General features: G+C 25.5%; 1 long non-coding RNA gene and 1 pseudogene across 4 annotated transcripts; one reads left to right on the top strand and one right to left on the bottom strand.

Annotated features, from left to right (window-relative positions):
* Positions 1-4,899: 4,899 nt before the first annotated feature.
* Positions 4,900-6,825, bottom strand: LOC126552681 (uncharacterized). Of its 4 annotated transcripts, none has more exons than XR_007606095.1 (5): positions 6,663-6,825; positions 6,372-6,557; positions 5,891-6,163; positions 5,653-5,805; positions 4,900-5,251 (listed from the first exon to the last, which is right to left on the bottom strand). It is a non-coding gene; the product is annotated as an uncharacterized LOC126552681 (long non-coding RNA). The 4 variants fall into 4 exon arrangements; XR_007606093.1 differs by having other exon boundaries at positions 5,961-6,163; XR_007606094.1 differs by having other exon boundaries at positions 5,961-6,163; positions 6,667-6,825.
* Positions 6,826-6,883: 58 nt separating this feature from the next.
* On the top strand, positions 6,884-16,492 carry LOC126552450 (uncharacterized; annotated as a pseudogene).
* Positions 16,493-20,090: the final 3,598 nt, after the last annotated feature.

Below are 20,090 nucleotides of genomic sequence, written 5' to 3'. Positions count from 1 at the left end.
TATAACGTTCAACCCTTGTCATTATTATGCCTTAATATCGTGCACCCTGTATATGTGAAATGAACAGTTAAAATGTCCATTTGCATAAAAAAAAATTTAAAACAATTAAAACCGTTATTACAATTTATCATTAGGTAAACTTCAAATCCAAAAAATTATTTTATTAATGTTTTATTTATTACAACATTTAGAATAGATAAAACGTAACTATATTAGTACCACATAGATTGATAAACCATACATATTATTAAGTTTTTATTTAAATTTATGATGTATACCTACCTACTAATATCATATGCCTACTTATTATTTCACTATAGTAATTATATTATTATACTATGTTTGTTCGATTTGATGTTTGGTTGTTAAGTTAATTATTTTTGTTTTGCCTGATAATAAATTTGAACGGAAAAAATTGGTTTTTGTGTAAAATAATTATTACCTACATCAATCGTATACCTCCTTATCACCCGTTTAAATCAATAAGTGTTTATTACGTTTTGATAAAATTGAAATTGTGATATTTAATTTAAAATTATAATATTAAGTTAAACAAAATAGATTAGATCTACACGTGTCACATACCTAAATATGTTTAATTAATATATCCGAGTCTTATATTATGTCAGTTGGCATACAGTTAAGCTTCAAAGCTTCTATGAATACATTTTTTCATGTAAAAAGGGCTATATGTACCTACAACTGCAAAAATATAGTTTCTGACTTCGGTAACAGTATGTGGTTATATGTCCAACAAGTTAAATAAAAAAAAAAAGAACTGCGGTGGAATCTGTTCTGAGAAAAAGCATATTATGGGCAAATTAAGATAAATAATACTTTGTTAACTTATTGATATGACATGAAAAATAAGTAATTACCATTATTATTTGTGAATCTGATCCGAAAATGTTATCATTCCGCACTCGCTTGCGAATAGTTTAATTATCTAATTTTAATTAGTATGAATTCATAAGCACAGCTTGGTTTACAACAATGTTTTCAAGCCTCTTAAAACCAGAAATGTAAAATTAAAAAGTTTTAAAAGTTAAGTGAACATTTTCATGAAATTTAAAAAGTTTCAAGGCTATTAAAACACAGTTTTTAAACTTTTCTCTATCAGTAATTATATATTTTCAAATAAGAACAATGTAAATTGATTAGTATCATGTATCACGGTATCAGCTATTATCTAATAACATTTTTATGATTAGCAAATAATGGCATGATTTATTTATTTATAAACACACAGGTATAAATTAAATAATTATTAATTAAGTAACTTTGAACTTAATTAACAATCACATTTTAAATTCAATAAATAAGATAAGCATTGATATTATCTATTCATTTAGTAATAAGATCAATCAATTAATTATAATTGATTTATAATATTTTTTAAGAACACAAATGTGGTAAGTGGAGATTTTTTTTAAGACTCGCGACTCGCTCGGGCGACCCACTAGTCAGTAATGCTATGAGCAGTGACGAGAGTGGTGAGTTCAGCGTTGTCACAAGTACTTAGTTACCTACTACGTAATATTAATAATTAACATTGGTTTCCTATTATGATATAATTAATGTGTGCTGTTTTAATAAAGTGAAAGTAATATAGACAGCAATAACTGTAGTTTTATTTTGCCAAAAAAACCCCACATGTATAATATAATTTTTTTTTTTTAATAATCTCAAAACTAATACATATGTATTTTATTTGATAGACAAAGGAACGTAAAAGTTCATCTATAGCAGAGAATGATATGTTTGCATACAACTTCAATTTCAGTATAAGAGTTTAAGATATTAACAGTTTTAATATTTCTTTACACCATACCTTAAATAAAGTAAATCCACATTAAATGTTTACTTGATTTCGCTGGCCATTGTGTTAAGAATTATAAAATTATGTTTCAGGTGATAACTTAAATGATAAAGAGCACATATATTTTTGAACATTTAATACAATTAAAGTCTTCACATTTTTAAAAAAAAATAATAATAATACAAATATATTAAAAATATTTACCTATAAACAAACAAGTAAAATAGTAAAATATATATGCACATAAAATATTAGTAACAATTTAATTAAAATAAAATAAATTAGAACTTGAATTTTTTTTTATTTTTTTTTTTTTTAGATTCCAAGAGAAACAATGACATTTTAAAATACAAGGTTTTTGTTAACAAATATTAATTAAATTATCTTACTAATATTAAAATAGATTGAGTACTTCATTAGTAATATCGAAAATTATAATATGAAATATACTTAGTAATATTATTATAGGCTCATAAATTACCTTTGCTCAAAATCATTTTTTGTAAATATTATTGATGAATTACTGAATTCCATATACCCAATGAATACATACAGTACAAAAGACACTAAGCAGTACCTACTGACTCACTTTTTTTAATCAATTATTAAATAATTTATGCTTTTTAATTTATTTTATATACTTAAAACTTATTTCAGAACAATGTAGGTAAGCAATAAATCCTTTTTTCAATGGGTAAATCATCGTTAAGATAGATTTATGATCCTCATTATTATTTAGATACGTCCGTAAATAAAAATACATATTTTAAGTTAAAGAAATATATAAATTGAAAAGAAATTTAAGGTAACCTTTGAACATGATTTGCAATATAATCTATTACAAAAAATGCAGATTTCCTTTGCTATTACATCACAATATTGTTTACAACATATTTTGATATGTGGTAGCAGAATTGGGTAATTAATGAGCACCTAACCTTATTGCTAACATTGTCTGAATTCATTTTTTAAACCTGAAATACAAAACATTTTGTCAAAAATTAATTTTTAAGCTCAAATGAACTCAAGTATTTTTAGTGAAAATTGTATAACAATATAACCCTTACTCCAATATTTAAATGTACCTATTAAATATTTAAGATTATTTATTATTATCTTTTTCAGTATGTACTAGGAAATAGAAAATGTATTTTAACTTTTTGAAAATTTTTATATAAAACAATAAAATATGCAAAATTAAATTTCTTATTTAAATTAATTGTTAAGTCTTGAAGTTCGAAACAGCAATTATACGATATGTGTAATGTGTACAGTGTTAGGGCCATTCTTACAATGTCTGGTTAAGTGTCGGTTAAGACTAACCAGTAGAATTCTATCGGTTAACTTATGATAAATTTTTCCGGTTAGCGTTATCAGGCACTAACCGAACATTGTAAAAACAGCCCTTAGTGTTATGTAAAATATATTATTAGTATAGGTACCTACTAATATACATCACTATTCACAATATTGAACTATATTACAAAATAATAAAGCAACAGAACTAAATTGCTGTCAATGTGTGATAAATTTAAATGTACAGGAATTTGTACCTCAGACATCCTGCAAATATCATAGAACTGTAAAAAATTATTCAAAGGACAATGCCAATCTGAACACAATACCACGAGTGCATTGTAAATTTAAATGAATACAATTTTACTTAATTGTAATGTTACTGCCATTTGAGGATAATAGGAAGCAATACTAAGATAGTTTCATAAACACATTTCCATTAAATAAAACGGTTGTTATAATAACTACATTGAAATATTTTTACCTTGTGAAGCAATTACACGTAATCAAAGAAATTTGGATTATAGAGTGGTTATACCTATAAGGCTATAAAACAAATATTGATAATTTATTGTGCATAATAATAAAAGACAGTGTTTACTGTTGTTCACTAGTAAAAGCCACAAGCGGTACACACTTAAGGGTGGCAAACAAAGAATCAGTCAGCCACGACACCAAAAGTAAACAGTATAGAGGTATGTATTTGACAAAATACAGTACTTCTATGTTTTTATTACTTGTATTATAGTGGGGACACAAAAACTGATCACAATAAATTGCTAAAATCATATGTGAAAAAAATAAATTGTATACACATTAATCATAATATTGTGCTAATTTCGTCCAACGATTAATTGTGTAGATAAAACTATAATAATATCTTAAATTTACTATCATTAAATTTTGTAAAATGTATGATTTTAAATATTGATTTATATTTTAAATTTTATATACCTATTTAAAGTGATTACTATTTATAAAAACGGCTTAGTTATTTTTAAATTAATTTTCAATACATAATTTCTTGCATTAACTGTCATTGATTACTCATTAATTCAATTCATAACAAATATCTTAAAAATAACAAATCAATAATGAACTATAAAAACTATAAAAATATTGGTTATATGGTATATTATGATAGCTGTAACTTTTTAAATCCCTAATTATTGATAATTAACTACTCTGAAAAATGGATAGGGTGTACAAATCTTAGTAGTATATAAGCCAAAAATTTTACAAACAAATTATGCATACAAATAAAATCTGATATATGAAAAACTACATTCCTGAGTAAAGATATGAATGCACGTATACATGATCAAGGCTAATTCACAAATCACCGTGATCAGTTATTAACATTAATTATCACAACAAACTGCATGAATGCCCAGAGATAACATTTAAGGGGGAGGGGGGGTCAAAATAAAAAAAAAAATTCAAATGCAATATAATAAAGCTAATAATAATATTATAGTACAAGTTCAAAATATTTTTTTCCGGGGAGGGGGGGGCGAGTGCCCTATCTTGCCCACCCCAAGGGCGACCATGAACATACATCGACTAAAGACTAAAACACCTAGTACAAAAACAACAAATACCAACAGACGGAATCCGAAAAATAACTTACAAAATAAATTCTTTTTAGAAATCAGTTATATTGTATTTAAACTCCTATTGTATATTATTCTAATAGAAAATATCATAATTGTGTAAGATAAAAATCAAATTTATTATTAGGAAAATAAAAGTTTTAACAGTATGCTTACACATAATCTTAGATTAAGAACAATGTTTTTAATTTTTAAAAATCACAAATACACATAATCTTTATAAAATAAAATTGTATTTATTCTCCATTTAAATATTATTCTAATGGTAAATGACTCAAATGTGTAACATGAATATCAAATTTATTGAGTGCGATGAATACCGAATTTTTTATTAGGAAAATAAAAAATATTAATGGTATACTTACATAAAAATTAAATTAATTATAAGTATTTTCTATTTTATAAAAGACCCATATCAATATATTAAGTTTGAGGTAATATCATCTCCTGTTTCAATTATATTCTGATTCCGATGGTAGTTGCTCCAATTGTTTGACGTGAGTCCTGTGTTGCATTGTAATAACTAAATACAAAGAGAAAAATATCAATAATAAGTAATACATTAAATTAAGATTTTCAAATATTAAAAATGTCACAATAACATGTTATTTATTAAGTTATATAAAATATATTATCTATTAATAAATTATTCTAATGGTAAATATCGAAAATGTTTAACATGAATATCAAATTTATTATTGGCAAAATAACATTTTTTACTGTATATTTACACACAATATTAAATAAAATTGTTTTTAATTTTTAAAAATATTAGATACACATATTATTTATTAATTTATATTAAAAATACACTCAATTTATTTATTATTCTAATATATTCTACTTTAAACTTCAAAATTTCGTTTTGTTATATTTCCATCATTTGATATTATACTTATATAGTATATAATTATTAAGTATTACATTTTTTATCCCTTTGGCTTAAGATGGTTCATATTAAGAATAATTCAAATGTAGTATTCATTAGCAACACTAATTCGGAGCAATTGCAGCATTGAAACAAATTTATTGGAAGTGAATGATTGCTTAACACATCAATCAACACCATATTTTAACCTAGAGAAAAATTACCATTCAGTTATCAGCAATCACACAAGATATCCACAAGCACACACGGATATATTAAAACAATTTGAATTACCTAGTTATAAATTATTTATCATACATCACAGTAGAACATAATAATATGTTTTAATAAAATTATGACCTACATATGTATTTTAGGTAGATATTGAAGAACCATATGATAGCATTGAGGAGCATTGTGCACAATATGTAACTGGTTATATTATAGCAAATAGGTTTTCTGACAAATTTCCCCATTTAATAGGCACACACGACATAGACACAATGAGTTGGACAATATTTATGTCTAGAGGAAGGCTGAAGATTCCATCAAATAATTTATTCAGAGCTGTAAAAATATTTGAAAAACATTTAAGAAAAATTCATTAAGAATAATTAAGCAATGAATCAAACATTTTTAAAAAATTATCAAATATTGTTACACTACATATTTTAAATTTACAAATACCAGAAGAAGTTCTTCAGTGTATTTTTCGTACTCTAACATACATAATACTAAACAGCCTCAACAGGAAGATTAAATCAAAATCACCAACCTTTTGAACTTTCACTAGAATGTTTTGATTCGTGCACACACAGAGCGCACAGCTTATGTACTTTAAGTCGTTCTATACTTTTTCTCTTTAGCAGGATTTTGCAAACTATTGACGTCAAAGTAGACTATTTTGTAAATTGTCATGCGAAATTTCTTTATAACCGTGGTTCTCCGTATTTCAATGTTACTACCGATAATATATTAATATATTATACATATTCATTTTTATACATAGATAGATTATTATAATTTAAACATAGGTTTTACACATCGCGACTGGTTTGGGATATACCTACTGAAAAGCGCCGCAGCCACCGTCTCAATTTTGAATTTATCTGACAACGTCTGTACAATTAGTTAAACCGCCGAATTCAGACAGTAAAATCTACAACCGAGGTTTAAACTATGATGTAAAACGGACACGCGTACGCGTATAGTGAAACGGACACTAAGGCGGTAAATGGAAATTGTTAATGATAATAAATGTATTGATAAGGAACAAGCCCGCAGCTTTGAACCATATGATAACTAGAAAGCTCAACAAACAGTGTCGCCCGAAAGAGACTGTTAGACATCCGTCCCGTTTTCTGCGTAGGTATTACAAAGTTGCTGACATACATGAATAGTGTTTATTTTGTCGTTCGGTGTATGTAAGTTTCAGTGGTTTTGGAAGACAAAAAGTAAAATATCCGCATTGCTGGATTGCCGCTATAGCCACCCATTGTAAGTTTATCCCATAGTTTAAATATTTCATTGATCTCGCTTTCTTGCCTATCTTCCCGACGCCATACGTCGATTTTTGATTGTTACGTTCTCAAGTCTCCAACATGAACCCAAAGTGAGTACCTACTAACTTGTATGTTATGCACATGAACGGGTGTCGTCAACTGATTTTTACCCACCGTTTTCATTGTTTGTACAAGTATTTCCCTCGTCGATCTATTATTTTTTCTCGAAATAAATTAATCAAAACTTCTCCCTTAGATGACACCATTTGTTATTTAGGCTAGGTTATGTCACCGTCGCCCTAGTTTTAAAAATTAATAAATTACCAAAACTATTTCATATCTATGGTGGATAAATTATCGGTGTACAATATTTCGATCTAGAACCGCTGGACGGTTTTTACTTAAGATACGAAGGTACGTTTTCCTTGCAACGTTTGGTCGCGGCGTCTGGACTCTCTACACTGGTTTGAGACCAGTGCTGTTGCCAGACGCCGCGTCACATTCAAAATACTTAGGTTTATAGTACAGCGTCCGGACACTGCATGGAAAACTTACCTTTAGTGTTAAGTGTTTTGTCTCTCCTGTGTAGTCTAAGGACTATATAGACTGCTTTATAATACACAATCTTTGCCGCTGCCAACCTGTTTATGCACATCCATTGTATTCGTTGACGCCCACTTATTTATTAATACTCCTGTGCTTAGAAGTTTGCGGGACAAAGTATTTTAACAGCAGAATATAAGAACTACTATGTTCAAAAAATATAAATATAAATCAATAATTTTAATTAATAGGTACACAATATGTAATGTATGAATAACTAGTTATATAAACATAATTATAATCTTGATATGAATTAATATTGTATAGATAAAAATAAATAAAAATTCAAAAAATTAAATGACAAGAAAACTAGTTGTTAATTAACTCATTGGTAATGAGAATGTCTTCTTTCCAATCTCATTTAGGTTAACTGAGACCCTACTGTATTACATATAACACATTTATGCACACTTTCGTTTTCATGTTTTCCCATTTGTAGTGTAGTATAGTCATCTTTGTATACACTACATTAAGTAAAAATGTTTCATAGAATGGAAATAATTGTTGTGCATTTGACAAACTCATTCTTACGATTAGTAGATTAGGTATTTTTTTTGTTCTACATATTTACAATTTTAATTCCATAATGTTAAGTCTTTTTTTAAGCATAAATACTTGGTATAGGTAACTAAAAGTATGTAATCAATAATCAAATGAACAACATTTCATCTATAATATATTATTAAATTGTATTTTACATTAATTTTCTTGTTTTATAATATTAAGAAAACTAACTTATTATTATTATTTATTTTATTATTTTATCTTTATCTAATGTAGTTCTGTAATCATTTGTGCTTATTATAAATCACATTACTTTATAGATTTTATAATTTCTAGTTAAAACAAATAAAAACAAAAAAAAAATTATTAGTATTAATTTAACAAAGTTGCTGAGGTTTATATTTTTCCATGCATGCTATAAGTTGTTTTTTTCAACTTTTTTTAATATTTAAAAAAAAAAGAAAATTTATGTTTGCTTTCAACTTTAGAATAATGCTTTTAGAGGTTACTTATATTTAAAAACAAAATACTCTAGTTAGTGTCATTTTTTGCTAACATATTTAAAATAAATGATAAATCAATTTTGATATATTATTAACATATTAATGTATTTTTATTGTAGGTCCAATGAAAATGAAGAGCACGTTGATTCCAGTTCTGATGTCGAAGAACAGGAACAGGAATACACTGTTGAAAAAGTCCTCGATAAGCGTTTGAGAAACGGAAAAGTTGAGTACTTCCTGAAATGGATTGGCTACAGTGATTTAGATAATACATGGGAGCCCGAAGAAAATCTTGATTGTGGAGAACTAATCATAGAATTTGAAGAAAAATTAAAACAAGAGATGAAGAAAACCCAACCAGAGCGTGGTCGTAAACGGCCATCATCATCTAATTCAACCGTAACAAGTTGTGCATCATCGGATGCAGGACCGTCTAAAGAACGTAGAATGAGTTCTCTACCATTCATAAAATCTGAAAAGCCTGATGAGTCCAACAAACATGATAAGATTAAAGATGTTGTTATTGGTGATGGTGAACAAAACGTTGTGTCAGAGAACACGGCAAATGATGAAGACAATGTTGAACCTAAAAAGGTACCTGATAAAATACTTGGTGCTACTGATAGTAGTGGTAAATTAATGTTCCTTTTAAAATGGAAAGACACTGAAGAAGCTGATTTAATCTTGGCTGACGAGGCTAATTTAATGTTCCCGCAAATCGTGATTAAGTATTATCAAGAAAGACTTCAATGGATTTCTCCTGAAAATTTAAATAGTGTTTAACTGATGATGACAATGATAACAAGTGTTTGAAAAAAAGAAGACTATTATTTAATATTAAATCCTATTGTATATTTCTTTAATTATTTTATTTTATTGTTACACATGACAGGATATGCCTTACAGTTACATTGTATTAGTTCACCAATTATTAAAAATTTTAATGTTAGTAACTAATTACTTTCATAAAATGGAATTTTTTTTTTTTTTGATTGACAATTTTATAAAAGTATTTTTTAAATTGTTTATACTTCAATTAATGTTATCATATAACCTATTTATTTTGAAATTTGTCATTATTGAATCATTAAAGTTTAACTTAAATAATACTTCTTTATTTTAATAATTATAATATTTGTTCAACTAATTTAATTTTTTATTACAGACAACTATAGCATCGTTTAAAATCATCTATTTAATTTGAGTAATGTATTGGGTACTTAGTTTTTTTTTTTATTTTATTTTACTAAGTTTAACATTTAAGTATAATTAATTTTGCACATACAAATTTTAATTATATGTGTAGATAATTCAAATTATGCTGCTTCTAAAAAAAAATTTATTTTATTTATACGAATATCTGAGCAAATCATGCAAGATTATTTATTCACCTTTAATGGATTATAATTTTTTATCAAGTCTTTAAAATTATTTTCTGGAAGACCAATTGAAAATTATAAAATTCCATTGAAATAAGCCACATTTATACATCCTATATTTTATATTAACTTAAAATTTTATTTTCTAAATTTATTACTATGCATGTAGACAGGTAGTTTTCTTCCTTTAACTTGATTTAAATTATTAAAATAATAGATTTAAGCTTTTTGCATACATGTATAACTTTATGATAAAACTTAAAAGCAATTAAGATAATAAATACAATTTTATTTTAAGAGGTGTTTTTCAATTTTTTTTGTAATAACTAAAAGGATTGTTTTTTCTTAACTCCCGTTTTAATAGAATAATAAATCAACTCACCTTTTGAAGTGTAATTTGATAGGGTTGATTTGATATTTGAACAGTATATTACCACAAGATTATAATTTATAAGTATAGAGTAAAATTTATGATATCAATGTGTTATGTTTATTAAAGCCTAACAATTGGACGTACAATTGCTTAGTGTAAAGAACAGAAATAAAACAAGATTAAAAGACTGCAGATCATTGTTAATTCATAGTAATAATTTTTAATTTTTTTTACAAAATAATGTATATTATATTGTATAGTATGGGATGTATAGATTAGATTTATTAGTAGAGTTGGTAATACACATGTTTCAATAATTATTTATTAGTATGCTTACTAGTGATGCACAATGATGTCGTATTTCGATATCGAAAATTGATATCAATTCGTTGCAATTTGAAATTTCTATTTTCTATTTATATAAGTTTTGACAGTAAATCAATGTCTAAGAACGATTAAACACCAACGATAAGCAATACGATAAAGCTCTTATAATAGACGTATATAGCTGTGACTGTTTGATTTTTACAATTAGTCTCGTTTTTTCCGTCGTCTACGTTAAGTTAAATTAATAATAATTTATTTGTCAATAGTTATAACTAATAAGTTAAATAATTAAATAAAAATTATGAGTTCTATTAAGATAGTACTATTACTTGGAGGTCGTAGTGACATATGGAAACATTTTGGCTTTCAAATAGATAATAATGGTACAATATTAAATAAAAAACAAGTTCACTGTCGCGAGTGTAAGTCCATTATTGCGTACAGTGGTAATACTACTAATTTAAAATTACATTTACAACTATGAGCTGCAGCGCGTCAAAAACATCTAGTGCATCGAGTGATATTCAAAATTATTTTAAAGTAAGAACATCAAAATTATCTATAACGGGGGATCGTAGTAAAGAGCTCACTAAAAGCTTAATGACATTTGTCATTAAAGATTTAAAACCACTTAGTATCGTAGAAGGTGAAGGATTTCATGAATTTATGCATATAGCAGCTGTGCCAGAATATATTGTCCCGTGTAGAATGACTATAACAAGGTAAATTGACCAAATGGCAATAGTTGAAAGGGAGAATTTAAAAAAGGTTTTGAAAAATATACCTAATGTGTGTTTAACTGTTGACTTTTGGACTTCTGTGGCAAATAATAGTTACTTGGGTGTAACATGCCATTTTTTGGATAATTGGAAATTAAGAAATAGAATTTTGGAAACATTTGAGGTACCGGAATCGCATACTTCGGAAAATATTACTAATAATATAAAATCTGTAATAAAAAATTGGCAAATTGAAAATAAAGTTTGTGCTATTGTCAATGACAATGCGACTAATATGGTGAAAGCTATTAATGACATAGGTCAGGATAATTTAATTAGATGTACTGCACATTCTATTCAATTGTCTGTAAATGCCGGGTTCCAAAATGATTTAGTTAAAATATTAACAAGCAAGTTACGAGCAATTGTTGGTTATTTTAATCGAAGTTCGTCATCACAACATGAATTAGATAAGGAACAAGAAAGATGTATGGAAGATAAAAGTAAGCTAATTCAAGACTGTATAACTAGATGAAATTCTACGTGTTTAATGATTAAAATTATTTTACGACACCGAGTTTCAATTAATAACGTAATATCTAAAAATAGAAAAACGGACAAGTGGTTTATAACGCCTGATGAATATAAGAATATGAACGATTTGGTGAAAGTGTTAGAACCGTTTCAATCAGTTACTGAAACACTAGGAGGTGAAAAATATGTAACTGCGTCATTTGCCAATCGATTAATAAAGAGTCTTTTAAATTGCATACAAGAAAAAGAAAATGAATCAAATTTTGTTAAGACTATAAAATTTACCATCTTAAACGATTTGAAGAAAAGAAAAGATCAGATGAGCATTATACTGTCAAAAGCTTCAGCTCTTGATCCTAGATACCACGAACTTAAATTTTTATCGGAGAACCAAAGAACTTTGGTCTGGGAACAATTAGAAAATACATTTTAAAAATACGAAGAGATTCCATTAACAGAAATAAATTGAGAATAAATGAATTACATAAATATAAAAGTATGACAGATAAAATAAGTCATAACCAAGATCCATTATTATGGTGGAAATACAACGAGAAAAAATATCCTGTAGTTTTACAGATGGCAAAAAAATATTTAAGTGTAATAGCAACAAGTGTTCCTTGCGAACGGTTGTTGAGTGAAACTGGTCAAGTCATTACCAGAAGAAGAAATCGGTTATCACCAGACAGAGTCAATCAACTACTTTTTTTGAATTCATATTTAAAAGAAAAAATATATCAGAAAACGTAATGGTATGAAAACTATTAATAAATAATAATATTTTTAGCTAAATACTTAATGATTTAAAATGTATGCATATTTTCAGGAAGCGATTATACAACACTCCGAGGTACCTACAGTAGATGAAAAATAAATAATGTACCTGTAATTTTAATTCAATTTAAATTTTTAAATTTTTGTTTATAATAATATAATATGAAAACATTTTTTATACTTTTTATTTACACTTTTTTAATGTAAGAAATATTAATATCCAAAAAAAACCGTCAATAAATTTTGTATTTATTATCGTTTGTTTTTCGATATCGCGATATGATATCGATATCAATGAACCGATATCGATAACGGAAAATATATCGTCGTGCTTCACTAATGCTTACACATAATGTGTTAAATAAAAATAATGTTTTTAATTTTTAAAAATATTAGATACACATATTATTTATTAATTTATATTAAATATACTCTCAATTTATATATTATTCTAATATATTCTACTTTAAACTTCAAAATTTCGTTTGTTATATTTCCATCATTTGATATTATACTTATATAGTATATAATTATTAAGTATTACATTTTTTATCCCTTTGGCTTAAGATGGTTCATATTAAGAATAATTCAAACGTAGTATTCATTAGCAACACTAATTCGGAGCAATTGCAGCATTGAAACAAATTTATTGGAAGTGAATGATTGCTTAACACATCAATCAACACCGTATTTTAACCCAGAGAAAAATTACCATTCAGTTATCAGCGATCACACAAGATATCCACAAGTACACACGGATATATTAAAACAATTTGAATTACCTAGTTATAAATTATTTATCATACATCACAGTAGAACATAATAATATGTTTTAATAAAATTACGACTTACATATGTATTTTAGGTAGATATTGAAGAACCATATGTAACATGACGGAATACCACCTTGGCGGCTTCAAATTTCCTCATTACTGATAACAACAGTTAGCAATCTAGTTTATTATTTATATCTATGGCCGGCAGCATTGAACCATAAGATAACTAGAATGCTCACCAAACAGTGTTGCCCGAAAGAGACTGTTAGACTGCCGGCCCGTTTTCTGCGTAGGTATTACAAAGTTGCTGACATACATGATTGCCACTATAGCCAGCCATTGTTAGTTTATCCCATAGTTTAAATTGTTCATTGATCTCGCTTTCTTGCCTATCTTCCCGACGCCGTACGTCGATTTTTGATTGTAACGTTCTCAAGTCTCCAACATGAACCCAAAGTGAGTACCTACCAACTTGTATGTTACGCACATGGACGGGTGTCGTCAACTGATTTTTACCCACCGTTTTCATTGTTTGTACAAGTATTTCCCTCGTCGATCTATTATTTTTTCTCGAAATAAATTAATCAAAACTTCTCCCTTAGATGACACCATTTGTTATTTAGGCTAGGTTATGTCACCGTCTCCCTAGTTTTAAAAATTAATAAATTACCAAAACTATTTCATATCTATGGTGGATAAATTATCGGTGTACAATATTTCGATCTAGAACCGCTGGACGGTTTTTACTTAAGATACGAAGGTACGTTTTCCATGCAACGTTTGGTCGCGGCGTCTGGACTCTCTACACTGGTTTGAGACCAGTGCTGTTGCCAGACGCCGCGTCACATTCAAAATACTTAGGTTTATAGTACAGCGTCCGGACACTGCATGGAAAAATTACCTTTAGTGTTAAGTGTTTTGTCTCTCCTGTGTAGTCTAAGGACTATATAGACTGCTTTATAATACATAATCTTTGCCGCTGCCAACCTGTTTATGCACATCCATTGTATTCGTTGACGCCCAATCACAACGGTTTTTGGATCCATTCTATTTGTGCTCGTTTTTGTTGGTTCCAACATAGATCAATTAGCACACTATTGATCGCCCCAATCGATTTTGATTATATCAGATGAGCAAGTCATAACAATAATTTTTTTTTTTTTGAGGATACTGTTGTGACTTGTTTTTCAAACTGCGAATTCCAAGTATATCGAAATGAATTTCCAACTGATCTTTTGCTACTGATAGTTAAATACATGGATTTTTATTTATATAATACAATACCTATGTACAGTGAAGTCTCATTAAACTGAATAAGATTAAAAATTGTCACTTTACTTTATTAATACTCCTGTGCTTTGAAGTTTGCAGGACAAAGTATTAAGAACTAGAATATAAGAACTACTATGTCCAAAATATATATATATAAATCAATATTTTAAATTAATACGTACACAATGTGCAATGTATGAATAACTGGTTATATACAAATAATTATAATCTTGATACGAATTAATATTGTATAGATAAAAATAAATATAAATTCAAAAATTTAAATTACAAGAATACTAGTTTTTTATTAACTCGTATGTAATCCGAATGTCCTCTCTCCAATCTCGTTCGGGTTAACTGAGACCCTACTGTATTACATATAACGCATTTATGCACACTTTCGTTTTCATGTTTTCCCATTTGTAGTGTAGTATAGTCATCTTTGTATACACTACATTAAGTCAAAATGTTTCATAGAATGGAAATAATTGGATTCTTGTGCATTTGACAAACTCATTCTTACGATTAGTAGATTAGGTATTTATTTTGTTCTACATATTTACAATTTTCATTCCATAATTTTAATTCTTTTTTTATGCATAAATACTTGGCATAGGTAACTAAAAGTATGTAATCAATAATCAAATGAACAACATTTCATCTATAATATATTATTAAATTGTATTTTACATGAATTTTCTTATTTTATAATATTAAGAAAACTAACTTATTATTATTATTTATTTTATTATTTTATCTTTATCTAATGTTGTTCTGTAATCATTTGTGCTTATTATAAATCACATTACTTTATAGATTTTATAATTTCTAGTTAAAATAAATCAAAACAAAAAAAAAATACTGTTAGTATTAATTTAACAAAGTTGCTGTGGTTTATGCATTCTATAAGTAGTTTTTTTAACTTTTGATATATTATTAAAATAATAATGTATTATTATTGTAGGTCCAATGAAAATGAAGAACACGTTGATTCCAGTTCTGATGTCGAAGAACAGGAACAGGAATACACTGTTGAAAAAGTCCTCGATAAGCGTTTGAGAAACGGAAAAGTTGAGGTACTTCCTGAAATGGATTGGCTACAGTGATTTAGATAATACATGGGAGCCCGAAGAAAATCTTGATTGTGGAGAACTAATTATAGAATTTGAAGAAAAATTAAAACAAAAGATGAAGAAAACCCAACCAGAGCGAGGTCGTAAACAGACATTATCATCTAATTCAACCGTAACAAGTTGTGCATCATCGGATGCAGGACCGTCTAAAGAACGTAGAATGAGTTCTCTACCATTCATAAAATCTGAAAAGCCTGATGAGTCCAACAAACATGATAAGATTAAAGATGTTGTTATTGGTGATGGTGAACAAAACGTTGTGTCAGAGAACACGGCAAATGATGAAGACAATGTTGAACCTAAAAAGGTACCTGATAAAATACTTGGTGCTACTGATAGTAGTGGTAAATTAATGTTCCTTTTAAAATGGAAAAGACAATGAAGAAGCTGATTTAATCTTGGCTGACGAGGCTAATTTAATGTTCCCGCAAATCGTGATTAAGTATTATCAAGAAAGACTTCAATGGATTTCTCCTGAAAATTTAAATAGTGCTTAACTGATGATGACAATGATAACAAGTGTTTGAAAAAAGAAGACTATTATTTAATATTAAATCCTATTGTATATTTCTTTAATTATTTTATTTTATTGTTACACATGACAGGATATGCCTTACAGTTACATTGTATTAGATTCACCAATTATTAAAAATTTTAATGTTAGTAACTAATTACTTTCATAAAATGGAATTTTTTTTTTTTTTTGATTGACACAGTTTTATAAAAGTATTTTCTAAATTGTTTAATACTTCAATAATGTTATTATACAACTTATTTATTTTGAAATTTGTCATTATTGAATCATTAAAGTTTAACTTAAAAATACTTCTTTATTTTAATATTTATAATATTTGTTCACCTAATTTAATTTTTTATTACAGACAACTATAGAACAGTTTATTACAACAGTTTATTACCACAAGATTATAATTTATAAGTATAGAGTAAAATGTATGATATCAATTTGTTATGTTTATTAAAGCCTAACAATTGGACGTACAATTACTTAGTGTAAAGAACAGAAATAAAACAAGATTAAAAGACTGCAGATCATTGTTAATTCATAGTAATATTTTTAATTTTATTTACAAAATAATGTATATTATATTGTATAGTATGGGATGTATAGATTAAATTTATTAGTAGTGTTGGTAATACCTACACATGTTTCAATAATTATTTATTAGTATACTTGTGAAATTCAGCAAAATTCAATTTTAGATTTTGTAAGTATTACCAGTAGGTACATACTTAAAAATTCATTGAAAATAAACTGCATATTAATACTACAATTTGTTTGGCACAAATCTTATAAAATTTGCATACCTTTTTAAAATAATACTTTCAAGATATTTTGAACAAAATTAAAAATTAAATTGTATTACAATTTCAAAATTCCCTCCGAAAGGAGATCTAAATTTGGTAAATTTAATAAAGAAACATTACAGATATAACAAAAGAGTGGTTATTGTGGGTCACTGCAGAATATGTTTTTGAAAATGTTAAAAATAAAAAAATATTGGTGACCAAGAAATATTTTTAAAAGGACAATGAAACCAAACGAGAAAAATGGAAGATTGATATCATAACTGTGTGCTTAATTTGTTGGCAATTTGGTTATGGTTATAAACATGTAGTTAGTCTACAATTACATATCATTCAAATAGAAAACATCACAAATGTCGAACATTAATATCAAATTTTTTTTTAGGAAAACAATAAATAGAACAGTATATTTACACATAATTTTAGATTGAAAAAAATATTTTTAATTTTTAAAAATCTTATAATACCATGTTATTTATTAAATTAAATTGTATTTATTCTACATTTAATTATTATTTTAATGATAAATGTCAGAAATGTATAAGATGATTTTATAATTTATTATTAGAAAAATAAAAATTTTTACAGTATGCTTACACACATCTTATATTACAATTATGTTTTTAATTTTTATAAATCTCATATGCAAGTATAGTTTTTTGAGTTACAATGTATATAGTCTAAAATTATATATTATTCAAATAGAAAAATCCACATGTTTGAGTTGAATATCAAATTTATTATAGGAAAACAGAAATAGTATAGTATATTACACATAATCTTAGATTGAAAAGAATATTTTTAATTTTTAAAAATCTTATAATAACATGGTATTAATTAAATTAAATTGTATTATTCTCCATTTAATTATTATTTTAATGTAAATGTCACAAATGTATAAGATGATTTTATATTTATTATAAGAAAAAAAAATTTTTACAGTTGCTTACAACAATCTTATATTAAAAAAAAAGTAATAATTTTTAAAAATCTTATAAGACATGTTATTTATTAAATAAAATTGTGTTTATTCTTCCATTTAATTATTATTTTAATGATAAATGTCTCAAATGTATAAGATTATTTTAAAATATTATTAAAAAAATAAAAAATTTTACAGTATGCTTACACATAATCTTAGATTACAAATTATGATTTAATTTTTAAAAATCTCATATGCAAATATAGTTTTTTGAGTTACAATGTATATAGTCTAAAATTATATATATTCAAATAGAAAATATCACAATTGTTGAGTTGAATATCAAATTTATTATTAGGAAAACCAGAAATAGTATAGTATATTTACACATAATCTTAGATTGAAAAGAATATTTTTAATTTTAAAAATCTTATAATAACATGTTATTTATTAAATTAAATTGTATTTATTCTCCATTTAATTATTATTTTAATGATAAATGTCTCAAATGTATAAGATATTTTAAAATTATTATTAGAAAAATAAAAAATTTTACAGTATGCTTACACATAATCTTAGATTAAATTATGTTTTAATTTTTAAAAATTCATATGCAAATATAGTTTTTTGAGTTACAATGTATATAGTCTAAAATTATATATTATTCAAATAGAAAATATCACAAATGTTTGAGTTGAATATCAAATTTATTATTAGGAAAACAAGAAATAGTATAGTATATTTACACATAATCTTAGATTGAAAAGAATATTTTTAATTTTTAAAAATCTTATAATAACATGTTATTTATTAAATTAAATTGTATATTTCCATTTATTATTATTTAATGATAAATGTCACAAATGTATAAGATGATTTTATAATTTATTATTAGAAAATAAAAATTTAACAGTGCTTACACATAATCTTAGATTACACATATGTTTTTAATTTTTATAAAATTTTAATAACATGTTATTTATTAAATTAAATTGTATTTATTCTACATTTAATTATTATTTTAATGATAAATGTCTCAAATGTATAAGATTATTTTAAAATTTATTATTAGAAAAATAAAAATTTTTACAGTATGCTTACACACAATCTTACATTACAAATTATGTTTTTAATTTTTAAAAATCTCATATGCAAATATCATTTTTTGAGTTACATTGTATTTAGTCTACAATTATATATCATTCAAATAGAAAACATCACAAACGTCTAACATTAATATCAAATTTTTTTTTTAGGAAAAAATAAATAGAACAGTATATTTACAATAATTTAGATTGAAAAAAATATTTTTAATTTTTAAAAATCTTATGATACCATGTTATTTATTAAATCAAATTGTATTTATTCTCCATTTATTATTATTTTAATGATAAATGTCACAAATGTATAAGATGATTTTATAATTTATTATTAGAAAAAAAAATTTTTACAGTATGCTTACACACAATCTTATATTAAAAAAAAAGTTAATTAATTTTTAAAATCTTATAAAACATGTTATTTATTAAATTAATTGTGTTTATTCTCATTTAATTATTATTTTAATGATAAATGTCTCAAATGTATAAGATTATTTTAAAATTTATTATTAAAAAAATAAAAAATTTTACAGTATGCTTACACATAATCTTAGATTACAAATTATGATTTTAATTTTTAAAAATCTCATATGCAAATATAGTTTTTTGAGTTACAATGTATATAGTCTAAAATTATATATTATTCAAATAGAAAATATCACAATTGTTTGAGTTGAATATAAAATTTATTATTAGGAAAACCAGAAATAGTATAGTATATTTACACATAATCTTAGATTGAAAAGA

Source organism: Aphis gossypii, chromosome X (genome assembly GCF_020184175.1).
Source record: "Aphis gossypii isolate Hap1 chromosome X, ASM2018417v2, whole genome shotgun sequence".
NCBI classification, from domain to species: domain Eukaryota; kingdom Metazoa; phylum Arthropoda; class Insecta; order Hemiptera; family Aphididae; genus Aphis; species Aphis gossypii.
Note: the sequence above shows the minus strand (reverse complement) of the source record. Positions and strands in the feature narration are given on the sequence as shown.